The 16,727-nt window shown below is 35.8% G+C and overlaps 1 long non-coding RNA gene across 1 annotated transcript in view; it reads left to right on the top strand.

Annotated features, from left to right (window-relative positions):
* Nucleotides 1–15,203, top strand: part of LOC117283373 — a 132,530-nt gene extending 117,327 nt beyond the window's left edge. The window contains exon 3 of the long non-coding RNA XR_004514343.1: nt 14,932–15,203. This is a non-coding gene — a long non-coding RNA (uncharacterized LOC117283373). The remainder of the gene's footprint in view (nt 1–14,931) is intronic.
* Nucleotides 15,204–16,727: the final 1,524 nt, after the last annotated feature.

The raw sequence follows: 16,727 nt of genomic DNA, 5'->3' as shown, positions 1-16,727 counted from the left end.
TTACAGTGGTACAGTTGCTCAAGAAAATCTTATGGAGGTCCCGCAAATATTTCAAAATAGAATTACTAGCTTATAACCTAGCAATACCACTTCTGGTTACATATCAAAGGAAATGAAATCAGGATCTCAAAGAGATACTCTTATGAATGATGCTATAATAATAGCCAATATAGAAAAACAGCCTAAATATCCCTCAAAGATAATATATATGAAATATATATATGTAGAGACACTACAATGTATTACTGAGCCTTGAAAAATAAGGAATTCCGGCCATTTGTGGCAATATGGATGGATCTGGGAGAGATCAAGTGAGAAAAGTCAGATGCAGAGAAGCAAACACTGAATGATCTTACCTACGTGTGAAATCCAACTAGAATAATCAAAGTCATTAAGAACAAACGGTAGTTGACAGAGGATTGGGGAGAATGGTGTGATTATGATTATAGGGTACAAAGTGTCAGTTATGTGAAATAAACTATAAAGCTCTATTTAGCAAAGATCCAAAACATTATGGCTACGTTAAAATTTGCTGAGAACTTAGGTTTCATATTATATCTTTGCATATCTGCTTGATTAATGTATGTTTATCAAAGTGTCGTAGATTTTTATTCCCATCTGAAAACATTTTTAAATCGGAGCTTTTAGTCCATTTATGTTTTACTCATTTACTGATATATACACTTTTTTTTTTTACTATTTATTCTTTTATTTTTTCCTATTTATTTCCTTTCCTGATTTTTTGGAGTAATCAGTATTTTTCTTTTCCAAATTCTCTCTTTATTAGGTTTTTAATGACATATTATTTTTTGACAGTAGTCAATCTTAAGATTTTAATATACATTTTGGAATTATCGCAGTCTTTTATTTATACTTTATGTATTTCCAGAATACGTATCAAATTTCAATATCTCCTTTTATGCTATTATTATCTAAGTTTCACATGTACTTTAACCAGAAAATGTATTAATTCAAAAAATTTTAAACCTACTTTTATTTATTCAAGTATTATGCATTCATTCCTAGAAAATTTTGCCTTCCACATCACCAACCTTCATTCTGGATCCCATGTATTTCACTAGTAAAATTAGTACCAATTGTGGTCATGATAATTATACACCTGTCATGGTCCAGCTCAAAACCAAACTTCCCTTAAATAAAGTCCAGATACCTTAATGTGACATTCATGATCTTCTGCTGAACTAATGTTCAGTGCTGTCCAGACAAACTTTTTCTGAGCTCACTGAAATGATTATCCTGATCATCCAAATAGTGTACATATCTGACAAACTGACCAAGGACACATGAGATAAAATAAAAAAGCATCTTTGTATTTCACTGATCATCGACACTTATTCCATAGTTAGCAGGATAAACACATGGACAAGTCCTATAATTGTTTACTTGTATACCGTATATATTCAACAATGTGAATGTGAGAATATACTGACACACATTCCATCCTCATACAAAGCGGACACATTTGCTGTCTCCCACATAGTACTTCCTCTTCGCAACTGTGCACAGCAGGAATAAGGGCAGATATAAGATGTACAGCCAGCTTTGTGTCCCTTGCTTGTATTTCCCCTCTCCCATTCCCAGCTGCTATTTTGGATCTTTTCTGGACTGGAATTAGGAGTGACGTGAAGGATATTTAAAACAGACCTCCTCTTTTCTGAGGCACTTTCACAGGTTTGATAAGGAGCTTGTGCCTGAGGAGCTGACCTGCAGACATCCTCACAAAGATCCACAGCCCCCCAGAACTCATGTCCCACTTCAGTTTCCCTCTAGGTGGCCCTGTTGGACAAGCTCTAAGATGGCCCATAATTATGCACCACATCTGGTCCTCAGGAAGCACTGGCTACTCTTTGCCTGTACAAACACAAAGTGCAACACAACCACAGCACAGTAAGCACGCCCTACCCCATCATCAAGCGGCCTGCTGCCCTTCTCTGTCTCAGTCCTTCCCGACAGGCCTCATTTAGCAATGGAGCTAACTTCAAGAGACCCAGGAGACTTTCCGGAGAGTTGCACAAAAAGCCTTCCCCTGTGTTAGCAGGAAGAGGCCGTACCTACTTTCCCCTCTTACAGCCCTTTCTGAAGGAAAGCCTCACCACGGCTTCCCTTTTCTTCAGTTGCCTTACGTGCATGAAATGTTGAAGGTATGCAGTGAGATTCTGCTTAGTCTTCTGTAACCTGCCAATGGTCTGGTTCCTCCTTTGAACTAGCAGCAATTATACCCGTGCCTAAGCTGAAAGTTTCAATTTAACATGTTTATGTATTTTACCCTTGCTCATTACCATGAAAGACTCTAGGTAAACCCCAGTCTACTCATACTTCCAAGTTGTAATTAGAGTTTTTGTTTGACTATGGCACCAATACTTAGGAAAAAATCTTTGAAAATGCCAAGCAAACATAGTTTTCAGCTTTCTGATTGCTGAAGAAATATTTCATCGTTTTTCTAGAAATATCATGGGGGGTGCTATTTTGGTTCAAAATGTAAATGTGAGTTGGATGGATGCAAACTGTGAACCAAATTTAGAATCTTCAGTTAACTCAAATGCTTATAATTTACTGAGGGAAGTTCTAGTGACAGGTTTACAAATCTGTTTATCAAATTGCTTCCTCTGATATTACTTTTTAAATATACATCAAGCATCTTCTCCGGGTGTAAGTAAATTATAATATGTGTAAGCATCTGTCCTTTTTTGGTCTATCTTTATGTTTTGCATATTTTTGTGTAGTGTAAAGAGGAAAAAATGTTTAGAGTAAGAATGAATTGGGTGGAGATGTGGTCCTCTACTGAAAAGGTGTGTATTCCTCGATATACACCTTGCTGCACCCAAGTTGTCTACCGTGTAATATGGGAAACACCCAAACCTAATTAATGATTAAATGATTAAGGGGTATAAAGTGCTGTGCAGGGTCCTAGCCTCAAAAGGTGCTAAATAAAAATTAATATTTTGCCATTCTATTGTTTTTTCTTTTATTTTCTTTCCTATTTTTAATGCCGATTTTAAATATGATTTGGGGGCCAGGGATGTAACTCAGCAGAACAACACCGGCCTAGCAAGCACAAGGCCCTGAGTTCGATTCTCAGTACTACTACTACTAATAATAATATAATAAATTTTTGGAGAAATAGTTTAAAGAATAATACTACTGTACTGTATACCTAAAAAGTACCAATAAACTCAATGAAAAAAATAAAAGCATCTCATTATCCTCCTCCACAATCATCTCGCCACTATTTTTTCCTCACCACCCCTTGAGAAGGTCCTGTTTGTCAGGAAACACTAGTTTCCTTTCACTTACCTCAGTAACTGTTTTAAAGTCATGTGGAACAGCAATGTGATCTTATATTTACTTCTTGTACATAACTAATTTCCACAAAGCCCTTCCCAAAGTAGAAACTCACTGAAGATTTGTTGTCTCTTTGGGCAGTGGTTAAATACTTTCAAGATCACAAGCCAAGGTCTCACTGGCCCTCAACACCAGTAAGCAGGCGGTGCTTACTCTGGGAGTTGAGAAAACTGTGAGAACTGTAACCAACTGCAATTGGTGGAGCTTACTGATTTGGGAAGACAAGAGTCCATGTGGACTCTAATGAAAAGGAGGCATTCAAAAGTAATACCCTGGCACACACCTGCAATCCCAGAACTCTGGCGGGCTGAGTCTGGAGGATTGCAAGTTCGAACCCTGCCTGGGCAACTTAGTGACTTAGCGAGACCCTGTCTCAAAACATCAAATACATAAAAAAGGGTTGGGGATGTAGCTCAGTGAGAAGGCCCTCAGTTCAGTCTTTGGGATACATTCACTGGAAAGCAAACACTTTGGTGGAGATTAAACTGCAGAAGGTTTATTAAGGGCTGATACGGAATCAATGTTTAGGAAGGAGAGTTTGAGAAGAGAGGTGTTAGCTATAGTGCAGTCTCAGGGAAAGTCTCTCCTAGGATCCCTGAAGTTGAAATGACCTTCCAAGTTGTGCTGAATTATAAGGAAGAAGAGGGCTTTACTCTCTCAGGTTGGTCAATCACCAGATGCAGGGGAAAGGAGACATGACCTTAGGAGAAAGGACTTTTTGGATCCTAAGTAAAACCTCAGGGATTTAAACAAGGGCTGCCTGCCAGCAGCAGTAATCCTAGCATATGAAATAAGCCCTTCGTTCTTGAATGAGGATTTGTGTATCCAACATATATATGCTATATATCTATATCATACATGGTATATCTTGTATGTTTACAAAGTGCTCACTCTTTCAAATACTATGTTCAAGCTTTTATTATTAATGATCTATTGATCATCAAAATGATGAGTCTGAAATTAAAAAGATCCTTAAAAGTTTTTATTTTTAACTTTAGAAAATAAATATGGAGTAACTTCCAATTAACGGACCACTATTTGGTATCAAAATTCAATATGGGACAGGATGGTTCTTTCTCTTAAAAACCTAGTTCAATAAAATTTGAAGATGTTGATATACTTTATATTTGAAAAGATGTAATTTTATCTATTTTTGAATCCATGTGCCTACTTTGCTGTCTTTGGAAAGCCTTCTGTTAAACAGACTTGGACAAACTAGAGCTTGTGAATAAACTTAGCCTATGTGATTTAGCAAATAATGTTTTATGAAAATACAGTCATGGACATTCATTTATGTACTATGCCAGTTTTTCTCTATTAGTACAGGGTTAGGCAGAGGTAGCGGGGACAATTTGGTCCTTCACAGAAAATATTCACTGACCTCTCTTCTAATACTTTGAGATTCATAGTAATGTGAGATTAGGACTTCTCTTGCATGTATAGTTAATAATGATCTGATTTTTAAATTTTAGTTTTTAAAAAGCATGTTGTCCCCACATTGGAGAATGTTTTTGTTTTGTTTTGTTTGTTTTTTGGTACCAGGGATCAAACTTGGGACCTTGCGCTTATAAAGCAGTCAGGAGAACCACTGAACTAAATCCCCAGCCCTGGAGAATGTTATTTTTTATTATTAATCATACTCCACCTCCTGATTATATAATACTCACACCATAAAGAAATTTTCCTTTAAATACCTTGGTTTTCAACATTATAGCCATAATGGAAAATTTAAAAAATGAACAAGTATTTAATATAACTGTAGATACATTAAGTTTAGTCAATATGGTATAAAGTAATAATTAATGGTTAGGTGCCACCCTGTATGAAAATATTTTACAGTATTCTCCAATAATCGGTACTTACTGCTATTCTTTTTAAATCAGGATTTGGATAAAAATAAAAGACATGTTCATTCAACTTTTGTATGATACAAAACTGTGGAGCCAATAGTTACTATGGTGTGCTAGTGTGATGAGACACAGTATTTAAAAGGATTGCAAAGCATTGGAAAAATGGGCCAAAACTAACAGAATGAAATTTAGCAGGGCTAAATGTAAAGTTCTCTATTTGGGTTATGAATATTGAACCACAAGTGTCCAAACAAAGGATGAAGATCACATGGCTCGAGAGCAGTAAAAGATGAACAAATTTTAGGGTTAACTGCACGCTTCATTATGAACTAAACTTTTTGATGTGGCTATGAAAAATACTCACATAATTTTGCCATGTGTTTTAATATAACTATGCATTCTGTCCAGATGAAGGTGGCTAACTGATTCATAGAATGCCTTGGTCATAAGCCATCTGGAATGATGGATTTGGTTTAGAAGCCATGTTGAAATAGGGACCCTGAAAAATGCAGTGGATGCTTGGCGGTGTTTCTCCTCACCACGGACACCAGATACCTGTCTTCTCAAACCCTCCAAGCTGTGATGCAGCATATAGATAGGACCTAATCAGAACAACCTGCAGTGGGAACCAGAAAGGCAAGGCAGCAGGGAATACTTAGGATTCATTCAAGCGAGGATAAAATCAGGGCTGTCAATCCAATTTCTTGAAGCACTGGAGTAAAGTCATGCACTGGATGTGGTCAGTAGAGAAAGCCATGCTATGAGTGGAGAGCGGATGTCTTCTCAAAACCAGCTTTGTCGTTTCAGACTGAGACTAGCTGTACATGAGATACACTGACGGAGGGTAACTCAGACCACCTTCAGGTTCCTTCTGATTCTACATTTCTCTCTTCTTGTTTTAGAAATCAATTTATTGTTACAGCCTGACAGATAAGTACGTGAGGATGAGGTACATAGAGAAATAAGCCAAGGACAAAGCAAAAGTAACAGAAGCCGAACAGGGAAAATAAATGTTGTTAAATGGCTAATGTGGAATCCTTAATTTATAAAGTATTTTATTTTATGTGAGTTTTCAAATAACTTGCTAAGAAAATTATTCACAGCAAAGTCTGTGCCATGTGCTTCAGGGAGATAAGACAACTGAACATCAAAAGTAATTGTTTAGTGCCGAACCAGTTGGTATTTACGCTTTCTGGACCAGAGAATGCTTTATCTGATGAAATTGCATAAAACTAGAAAAGATGGTAGATTGCAATTTTTTTCCACTTTGTTTAGGCATATTGTTTCTGTTTTGTTTATTATTATGGTCTACTACCTGTAGTCTATACCTAGTTTGTAATCACTGGTTTCTGAGTAGCATAATGTATTATGAAAAAAACAGGCTTTGAAGTAGGCTAGATCTGAGTTCAAGACTTAGGCTGTCATAGTTAAGCCTGTCATTGTGCTCTTGGGAATTTTCCTCTAGCATTTTGTACCTATATTTTCTAATCTATAAAACAACAATGTATTTTCCAATGTTGCCCTAAAGGATGAAATACAGAAACTGAATTGAAGAACGGGGCACAGGACATATTAGATCTTACACTCAGGTCTCATTATTTTGCCCCGTCTTCATTTTTGTGCTAGCCCAAAGATGGAAAAAACAATAAAATTTGGATAAAGTAAGGTTTTCTTAATCGGTGTTCTTATTTAGCTCTCTCACGCCCAATTACACCCCATGTCACCCAGAAAATAATTCCCTTACTTCGAGTGACTTCGCAATAATATTTAAACCTGGAATTACTCAGAAGCCAAGTACTGATTTCTATAATCTTAGTTTCATAAAGCCCATCTCATAATGAAAAACTCAGAAGCTTAATGTTTCTGGATATATTGGGGTGTGAAGAAATCACAGAAAAGTGGTAAATCCTTGCTGTGCTGCCTATCAAATGCTCCAGGCTAACTCAACCATGAAGTGTTTTCATGGTTGGCACCCACACACCACAATCTGGCTTTTGAGCATTTAGTATGAGAACAATTACTGACAGGCAGCAAAACACTTCTTTAAATATTAAGTAAGCAATATGTTTCTTAGATTGTCTCAAGGCACGTTTCCACATACTTAAATTGCTACTATTTAAAAGACTATAAAAATGATATTTCTAGAAATAAGATTACAATATATTATATAGGAATTTAATGAAGAAAAAGTTCAAACTCCTAAGAAACAGAAACAAATGAGAAGCCAAACTATATTTATTAGAAGACAATATTCTAAGATGCCAGGGGACTCTAAATTGCTTTGTGTGTATAATATGATACTTAAGATAACTGCTCATCAGTTTTAACAAATATACCATACTAATATAAACTGTTAATAATAAGAAAAATTATTTTAGTATGATTGCTATTGTTTAGTTCATCTGGAAAATAAGCTAAAAGAGGCAGGAAAATGTTAAAAGAAAAAGAAAGTATACAGAAATATAAAGTACAATTAAATTAATATAAATAGAATATAAAATAATTCCTTAAAAGTGCAAAAATTTAATGAATATAAACAGTCTAATTCATAAGTATATAAACACAAATGAACATTAAAGTAAATGCTTCTTTTCCTCTGTGAATTGGCAAAAGCAGATGTGGAAAAATTGATGTTATATATTGTTAGCAAACTTGGAGGATGACTTATTAACATTTTACTGAAATCTAAAATGTGCATCCAGAAATTTACACTGTGGCTGTTCTGTATAAAACTATGCCAATATATTTCAACAAGAATTCTTACAAAACACTGTTGCTAATAAAAAACACACCAAAAATTTAAATACATGTCAATTTTGGACAGACGTTACACTTTCTTTACAGAGGATAGGTAATTTTTTCCCTCCATTGCTGGGGATTGAAACTAAGGCCTTGCACATGGTAGGCAAATACTATCTGTCACTCTGACTCTGTAGCCCTCAATAACCTAAAAATGTAAATTACTTATAAATGTGCTCGTATAGAAGATCTCCAAGTAATGTTGTTAAAGTAAATAATTATCAACATTTTATAAATATAAGGGATATGTATGTACATATACTATGTATATAAATATAAGCATATCTTCATATAGGGAGTAGATAATAATGTTCTATAAGGAAATATAAAAACACTTCAAAAATAGGATGTAGGACTGTAAAGTCTATGGGGAATTTAAATGGGGATTTCATACCTTATTATAATGTTTATCTTTTACTCTATGCATTTATTGCTATTCAAATAATGCACTTTGTTTTAGGGCATGTTTAAGATACACACTTATGCATGAGCATTGAACATTTCTTCATTTGTTTAGATCTTGAATTTATTTCAAGAGAGTTATGTAGTTGTGCACATTTTACTAGATTTCTATCTATGTATTTCAGGGGTATTTTTGGTGGTAAGGTAAATGACACTGATAACGATATGAACATAAATGGAGCAAGTTCTAACTCTTAATTGCTGTAATATAATAAAGCAGCTGACTTTCAAATATGAATCTTGTATTCTACCTCCTTTCTATCATTGCTTCGTGTAGGCAGGTTTTATGTCTATTCTTTGGGATTTTTTAAGTAAAACAGCTTCGTTCCTTCAATCCCAAATCGTATACATTGTATTGTCCCATTGTGTTAGTTACTACTTCCTGAAAATGTTGAGTAGGAGTGGCAGGGTGCATCTTTGTCTCATTCCATAACCTAAGACCAAAGCACCTGGTTTCTTACCAATCGATGTGAGGATAAATATATTTTGCTGAGAATTTTTAGTCAGTCCTTGCTAAATTTTTCCTATGCGTTTTTCTATATTCAAGTATATGATCATATAAATTTATTCTTTAGCCTATTGATGTAATGGATTATGTTGCTTTTCACATGTTGGACCAGGCTTGCACACCTGAAATGAATCCTCCTTGGTCAGGTGAGGTGTATTCTTCTTATAAACAATAAATTTAATGTATCAATTATATTTCTTTAAAAATTTTTTAATGATTGTTTGCACCATATATAGAATGCTTAAACCTAATCCATTTTGTAATATGATCACATAACTTCATGTATGCTGCAAGTACCTTACAACAGTTTCTGACTTGTTCCCCTTGCTTCTTATAAAATATTTCCATTACATATCTTACTTTTCTATAATTTATAATCATCTGATCATCTGCTGTTAGATCATTAAAATATGAAAAACAAATTACTTCATCACTTATTCCATTTTGAATGCTCTTCTTTTCAAAATTCTGATTTTCAAAAATCATATTCCTTCTTTCTGAATAACTTCTAACATTTCTTGTGAGATACACCTACTCACACCAGACTCCTTCAAATTTTGTTGGCCTGTGGAAGTCTTTATTCTTCACTTTTGAAGGAAAATTCCCTGGATATATAAATCTAGATGGTTGTTTTCTTTTATTTTTAAAAATATTTCATTTCATTCTCTCCTTACTGACATGGTTTATACAGACTCTGTGTGTCAGGAGAGTATGTCTAGTTCAGTTTTACTTGTATGTTGTTTTATTTTTCATTTTTTTACTTATATTGTGATTTTTTTGTTAAAAGTTGGACATGATATATCATAAAATGCATTAGGATAAACAGATCTTTTAGTGAGGTGTTATGTTCATCTGGCCAGAAATTGGACTGTTTACCATCATGGGTAGATGTAGATTTCAGAGATTATAATTTTTTTCTGGTATTTTTGTTTCTGTCTCCTCTGTTGGGTTTGGGTTTTCTAGATTTCCTAGATTTAAACTTTGGAGTTCTTTCAACTCTAATCACTTATTCTAGAGGTTCCTTATTGATGCAATAGTAATATTAGGAGAGCTGAAATATCTTTTAGTCTATGAGTAGGACTCAGACTCTTAGTGACACTGTGGACTCCAGGTTATGATATCTAGTAGTATTTCTCAGCTTTTATTTTCCACTCCTTAGTTGAGTTAGGAAGGTTAGAGTGGCTAAAGTAGAGTATTTTCCTTTCCCCAGTTTATTTATCCTATTGTAAAACCCAGTTGGCTAGGTTGTAGTAAAATAGTTTCCCTGAAAGGCAGGCCTTTGTTAAAGAAAGCACAATGACCTGGGCAATTTCCAGTGGTTTAGTTACTCTTTCCCTTCTTCTGCTGAAAGCTGGAAGGGCTTTTTCTTACAGTGAGATGTTGATGCTCTTGGAAATAAAGCTCATAACAGCGTGAGCACTTCCCCACATGTGAGGATTCCAGGAGGTTTTATCTCTTGAGCTGGGCATGCTCAGTCACTAGTATCTAGGCATTTAGTTAATCTCCCTCTCTTTTGTTTGCAGTATCAGGGATCAAACCCAGGGCCTTTGCCCTGAGCTATATCCTCTTTCACACTTTCATTCACTTAGAGACAAGATCTTGCTATGTCACTAAGTTGCTAAGGCTGGGACTGAATTTGAGGTCTCTCGTCCTCTACCACCCAGAGTGCTGTGATCACAGGGGTGTTGCACCCTAACCAGTGTCGTGCTGGTCCAGTTTCTAGAAGCTATGAATCTATCTGCCTAATTCTCTAGCTTTTGGATAGTAGTTTACCCTGTGACTTTAATTTTCTGGTGGATTTTTGAAGAGTTGTTAATTTTTATCATAGGATTGATGATGTTCAAGATCCTTATTTATAACCAGGCGGCCATGTGTTGGTCTTTAATTCATTAAAGACGGTGGGTATATAATGTCCATAAACTTAAAAGTATTTGTTTTCTCCCTTTTCTGGCCTGGTCCCGCCTTGTCTTCCCTTCCTCTCCCTTGCCTTACAGAGAACTCCAGTTCTAGAACCATAAGACCCTCAGTGGAGGGGCAGTAAAATGCAAGATGTCATCCAAAGTAAAACGAGGAGCCAGCACAGGCTGTGGAAGTGCAGGCCAGTACAGAGAATTAGCTTGAGTGGGATGATGGAAGCTAACTTCACTTGCAAAGGAATCAAATGAAATTTTTGAGCCACCGGATAGGATGCAACAAGGAAACTCCATCATCACTTCTGCTATATTTTGACAATTATAACTAACTTGTATCTAATGAGGTCACATCATTGAAATGACCCAAATTAAAGAACACTCTACAAAATATGTGGCCTGTAATCTTCAAAACTATTAAGGTCATAAAAGTCAAGGAAAGAATTTGGGAATATTTCAGACCATAGGCAATTAAAGCAACATAACACCTAAACATGACTCGTGATTCTGACACGAGTCCTTTACTATAAAAATTGGCAAAAGTTATAAAACCTAAGAGGGGTCTGAGGATGAGTTGTCAGCGATGTATCAGTGTTAATTTCCTGATTTTGGTGATTGCATTGAGGTTATGCAGGAGACTGGTATTGTTTGTAGTAAATCACAGGAAAATGAATCACAACATATTTAAATTGAAAATCAGGCTATTTTAAAAAGCAGGAAAAAATTGCAAATTATTTGCGATTATTTCAAAATTTCTTCTCAGCGTGAAACGAAGTGATGATCTGAAACATCTTGAAAGAGATGCTTCTTTTATATGTAAGCTTTTAATTATCAGATGTATCACTGGTTCTCACTGTAGGAAGGAGTCTAAATCATATTTTAGAAAGCTAAAGTCCAGAGATACGTGAATGCTGGATGATTGCAAAATCATGCCGAGTAACTGGCAGTTTACAAAAGCAAAACAAAACAAAAAACAGTTGTCATATGAAGAAGTGGTAGCTCACATCACAGATGCATACATACATTCATTTTTCATTAATTGTGTCAATAAATATTTACTACACATATGGTTGGACACTGTACTATAGCATATATAGTTTGTTTTGCTATTGTTTGAAATGTTGTCATCACCCAGTTTTGAAGTCCTAGCTGGAGGGAGTCAGAGTCCTTCCTTGATCAGCTGATTACATCTACACCCCAACTACTTCCTGTTGCGGGTTCTTATCCTCCAGGGTGAATGGAGACCATCCTAATCACCCCCAGAGCTAGATATCAGACAACAAGAGGTAGCGCTGTATCCCTGGAGACAACAAAATGATTCAAATTAACCAAATGATATGGAGCCCGAAACCTCCCTTAACCCACCTAATCTGGCCAGCAAAAGCTTCTGACAGCTCCATGGTGCTGTTCGTCTGCCCCAGGTGGCAACTGCCCGTGTGGCACTCAGCCCAGCCATCTCTTCTTTGCAAATGGAAGTAACAAAGAGTTCCGCTGTTCATCTATCTGAGCTCCACCTTGTTTTAACCCATCCTCAAAACAATCTTTAAATCTTATAAAAACAGAGATATCCTGGTGGCCAATTCCAGATCCTGACCTAAGGGGGCTTTCACACTTATTGGGAAGACAGACAAGTAAACTGTGACCATAATCCAGGAGAATCTCCAGTTCCAGGCCATGATTTGAGCACCTTTTAGAAATCAAACAACAGGCAGGAGAAGCACAGAGAAAATATTCCATTAAGTGTCTAAATATGTAGCTTGGACTGGGAGATAAGAGAAAAGCCAGCAGACTCATAGAGCATAAGGTGCCTGACTGAAAAAGACTGTAAGTAGAAGGTAGCAAAGGGTGGCATTAGTTGAGCAGGAAACTAGTGCGTCTGACACCAGGGACCCTCACATAGAGGCCAACAGTGAACTACTAGTGAGTAGTAGGCCCCAAACAGCCATGATCAGCATTGAAACTTCAGTTTGATCTTAACATGAAAAACTAATTGGGAATTTTTAAGATGAAGTGAACTCCACAAGAGATGTTAACCAAAAGAGCAGTAACACTGACATCGATGGATTATACTGCATAGTGTGACCCAGAGTAATGGTAGAAAGAATTGGCCATGATTGGATTGTGGTAGAGGGACAGGCTTTCCAATCCATACACACAGTTCACTTCCTGATTAAAAGTTTTCAGGGCCTTTATTTTTAAACTTCTGACATGACTTTAATATATCCTGTTATCTTTTAGCAGGTATTGGCTTCAGTTCAGAGTTTTATAAAAATGATCTTATTGAAAACCTTCAGTCTAAACCAAATCTTAATCAAAAACATAGTTCCTTCTGATTCTTTCAATGCTAATTTATACAGTAGTAAAAAAAATGCTGCCTTAAATTAGCTTTAATCTTCATTTATATCATATCATTTACAATTGAGTTAACTTGTTAAATGTAATTGATTACAGATTAAGCTTTCCAGGGAATAAATATATCCTCTCATGAATAGAGGGGAAAAAATCAAAGGCTTCAATGCAATTGAATCCAAAGAGTGTACTAGGTTGAGAGAAAGAAAAGGTTTTCTTACTTTACATGTTTTGTATATGATTAGGGCATGTCTTTATTTGTGCTTAAGTAACCAAAAATATACTTTTGGGTTTTTAAATATTTAACTACAAAAAGGAGTAGATAAACCATGAACTCAAGGACCAAAAGCACACCCAATTATTCTGGGTGTTTTTTGAAAATTTTGTGTGCTTGGAAATTTATTGGTGGCAACTAAAATTTTAACACTGTACTTAGATTATATCCTTTCAGTAAGCAACTGGTTGAGAAATTATTTAAGGTCAAAGTTTTCCGCTGGGAGTATGGCCAGACTGTTTTTAGGCTGAGAGTTTCTTTCCTGTAAAGTCAACCTTCATCCTGACTTCATCTGTTTTTAACAAACTACATCCCCAAAAGTTACACAGAAACAGTCACACTGTCCTCACTATCTCCTTGAATTCTGAGGCCCTCAGACGGCTTTGGAGACAACACTAATTCAGCAGACACAAACTATGGGCCATTAATCATATCGCAGAAACCATAAATAGAATCATCATTAATCTGCAATACTCTTTGAGAAATCTAGGATGCAAAGTTAAGTCACACATAATTGGAAAAATCATACTGTACTTCAGGAGAGAAAGGTAAGAGTCTCTCAGTGATAAAGCTGCATGTAAAATGAAGAAATTTACTAAGGGCAGGTTTATCAGTGAAAAAGTTCTTGCTTCATGTCACCCTGCCCTAAGCCTGTGTTTTGTACAAGGTGTTAACAACACATAACTATTAACTAGTAAGAATATTTCTAGTAGGGCCGGGGATTTAGCTCAGTGGTTCCATTGCCTGCATCACAAGCACAAGGACCCGAGTTCGATCCCCAGTACCAAAAAATTTTTAAAAAAATTTTTCTAGTATATTTGTTCAACACTTTAAAGAACCAAAAATGCTAGAATCCAGAAAAAATATTTTAACCCAGTTATCATATTTTATGTATGCACCTGTAATACGGTAATATTATGGATAATAATACAGAATTTGTACATATTTAAATCTTGTTGACTAGTATTTCTATACCTATACCAAGAGAAATTTGGGGTTTTTAAAATATTTTTTTTAATTTTATTGAGTTTATTGGTACATTTAAGGGATACAGTACAGTTACATTCATTGTTGGGATCATGTACCTCTACATGGCAAGTCTTGATTCTCATTTTTTCCCCTTACCTCTGCCCTCCCTTCATAAAATATTTTAAACTGTAAGATAATTACAGATTCACATGCAATTATAAGAAATGATATAGAGACCTGCGCACTTTTACTCAGTTTTAAGAAAAAATAACATCTTGAAAAAACTATAGCACAATATTGCACCCAGTATAGTAACGCTGTATGAACCACTGATTTTGTTAGAGTTACACTTTTTTAAAATATGGTGAACATGCCCCAATTTTGACTAAATATCTCCATTTCACATCATACTATTTATCTCACTACACTTTTACTTTTATGTTTCAGATACTTGACAAATCAATCGCCAATTGCTGAGACAAAGAATGAATGAAAAACAGCAAATGCCTGTATTGGGGGAAAGCAAAGGATGGAGGAAAAAGGGTGAGCTGTTGGGCTGGAGTTCCTATGAGACGTCAGTTTGAGTTGTCCAGTAGGCATTTGTCTGGATAGCTCTGTGACTCAAATCTGAACTCTGTCATGCCTAGTTAGAAAGCCAGCTTTATAATCAGGTCAAAGAAACCAAAAAATATTTGACCACTTTTAAGGAATAAATACTATCAACACACATCTGCACATCTCTTCCAAAATGCTCCTCCAGGACAACTATGCCCTTTATTTCTTGGGGCTTCTATTTATACCTCTTATTGACCTTTGCAGTGGAATGTCAAGAGCACAAAGATTGATTTGGATTTGTCTGGGGGTAGAGTTTATTTTAAAGATGCTAACAAATTCAAATAGTGGCCAAGTATAGTTTCTATAATATAAAATTTCAAACAGCCAGTTACTGTTCTTCCATCCCTTTGAAGGGGCCCAAACTAAACAACTCCACATTCATTACAGAAGACCTCTGTAGAGTACCTTATTATGCATCATTTAAAAAGAGTAGAACACAAATCCAGGAATCCTTTGGAATTTCAGATTGTATAAATAGCCTTTCAGTGAATGACAGCTTAAGCTGTGCTATGCAAAAAGCATGGCAGAGACAATAAATTATTTGAACTGAGTTGGTTTTTCCATATTATTCTAACCCTTGAGCATCATAGGGACAATTTCCCTTTGCTATATTTCTATACCAAAGTCCAAGGGTAATATTTAGAGTGATTTCCCATGAGCTCTTGTGATGATCTGCATTATTAAAAACGATTATTTCCAACCAGAGGCCATATCTGCCAGCAGCAATGCAGTCCAGGAGCATTGTGTGAGCTCCTGGCTCCGAAAACTGCTGTAGATCCCTGGACAAAGCACCAGTGACTTTTTTCACCTGACTGGAGGCTTTGGAAATGGTTTCTTTGTGTCTGCAATCCATTTTAACAAAATAGCCTCTGTATTTATTTAAAACCAGGATAACACAGAAGATGTGGCCTTTGAGAATGGTTGTTTCATCAAGGGTTGCTGGCAAACTTTAAACAATGTGGGATTACATTCCTTCTTGATTTTTCTGACCAAAGTAATGTAACAAGTGCTACAACTGCAGGTAGACTTGCAGCCTTTGCTTGGAGTGAAAACATACAACTGAGATTTGAAACTAAATGCACTTTAATAAACGTTAGGTAGTACCAATCATTGCCTACATCTTTGCTGGCCACTGAAACATTTATTTATCCAAGGCTTTTCCTAGAATATTTTTAACCTGAAATATTTTAACCTATAAATGTACAAGGCAGGAAACCTCTGAAACTGAGAGAGGGCCAGAGGAAGTTTCCTGCACAGCTTTACTAAGAATTTTAAATTCTATATTTCATCCCATGCCAGTTTCGACCCGAAATGTAACTCCGTTCACTCTTTCATAAGAAATGCAAAAACACTTTGTACATTATTTTGAATCTCTCTGGAATTTCAGGTCAGAATAGATAGGCAGCAACCCAGTACCCATTGGTATTTCACTTAAAAAAGATACCACTTTGCCAAACAAGGTCACACATTTCAAACCAGTCTTCACACAATCGTATGCCACTTTTCTTTCTTCCTTTCACCAGCACTGGGTACCAGCTTTAACCTAGGTGACAAAGATTCTTCAAAATATGTTCTCACTTTGCTCTATAAAGAAATTCTTCTAGCAGGTGATCAAAAAATTCACAATG

This window comes from Fukomys damarensis, unplaced genomic scaffold, assembly GCF_012274545.1.
Source record: "Fukomys damarensis isolate Sample0158 unplaced genomic scaffold, DMR_v1.0_HiC HiC_scaffold_4, whole genome shotgun sequence".
Taxonomy (NCBI): domain Eukaryota; kingdom Metazoa; phylum Chordata; class Mammalia; order Rodentia; family Bathyergidae; genus Fukomys; species Fukomys damarensis.
Note: the sequence above shows the minus strand (reverse complement) of the source record. Positions and strands in the feature narration are given on the sequence as shown.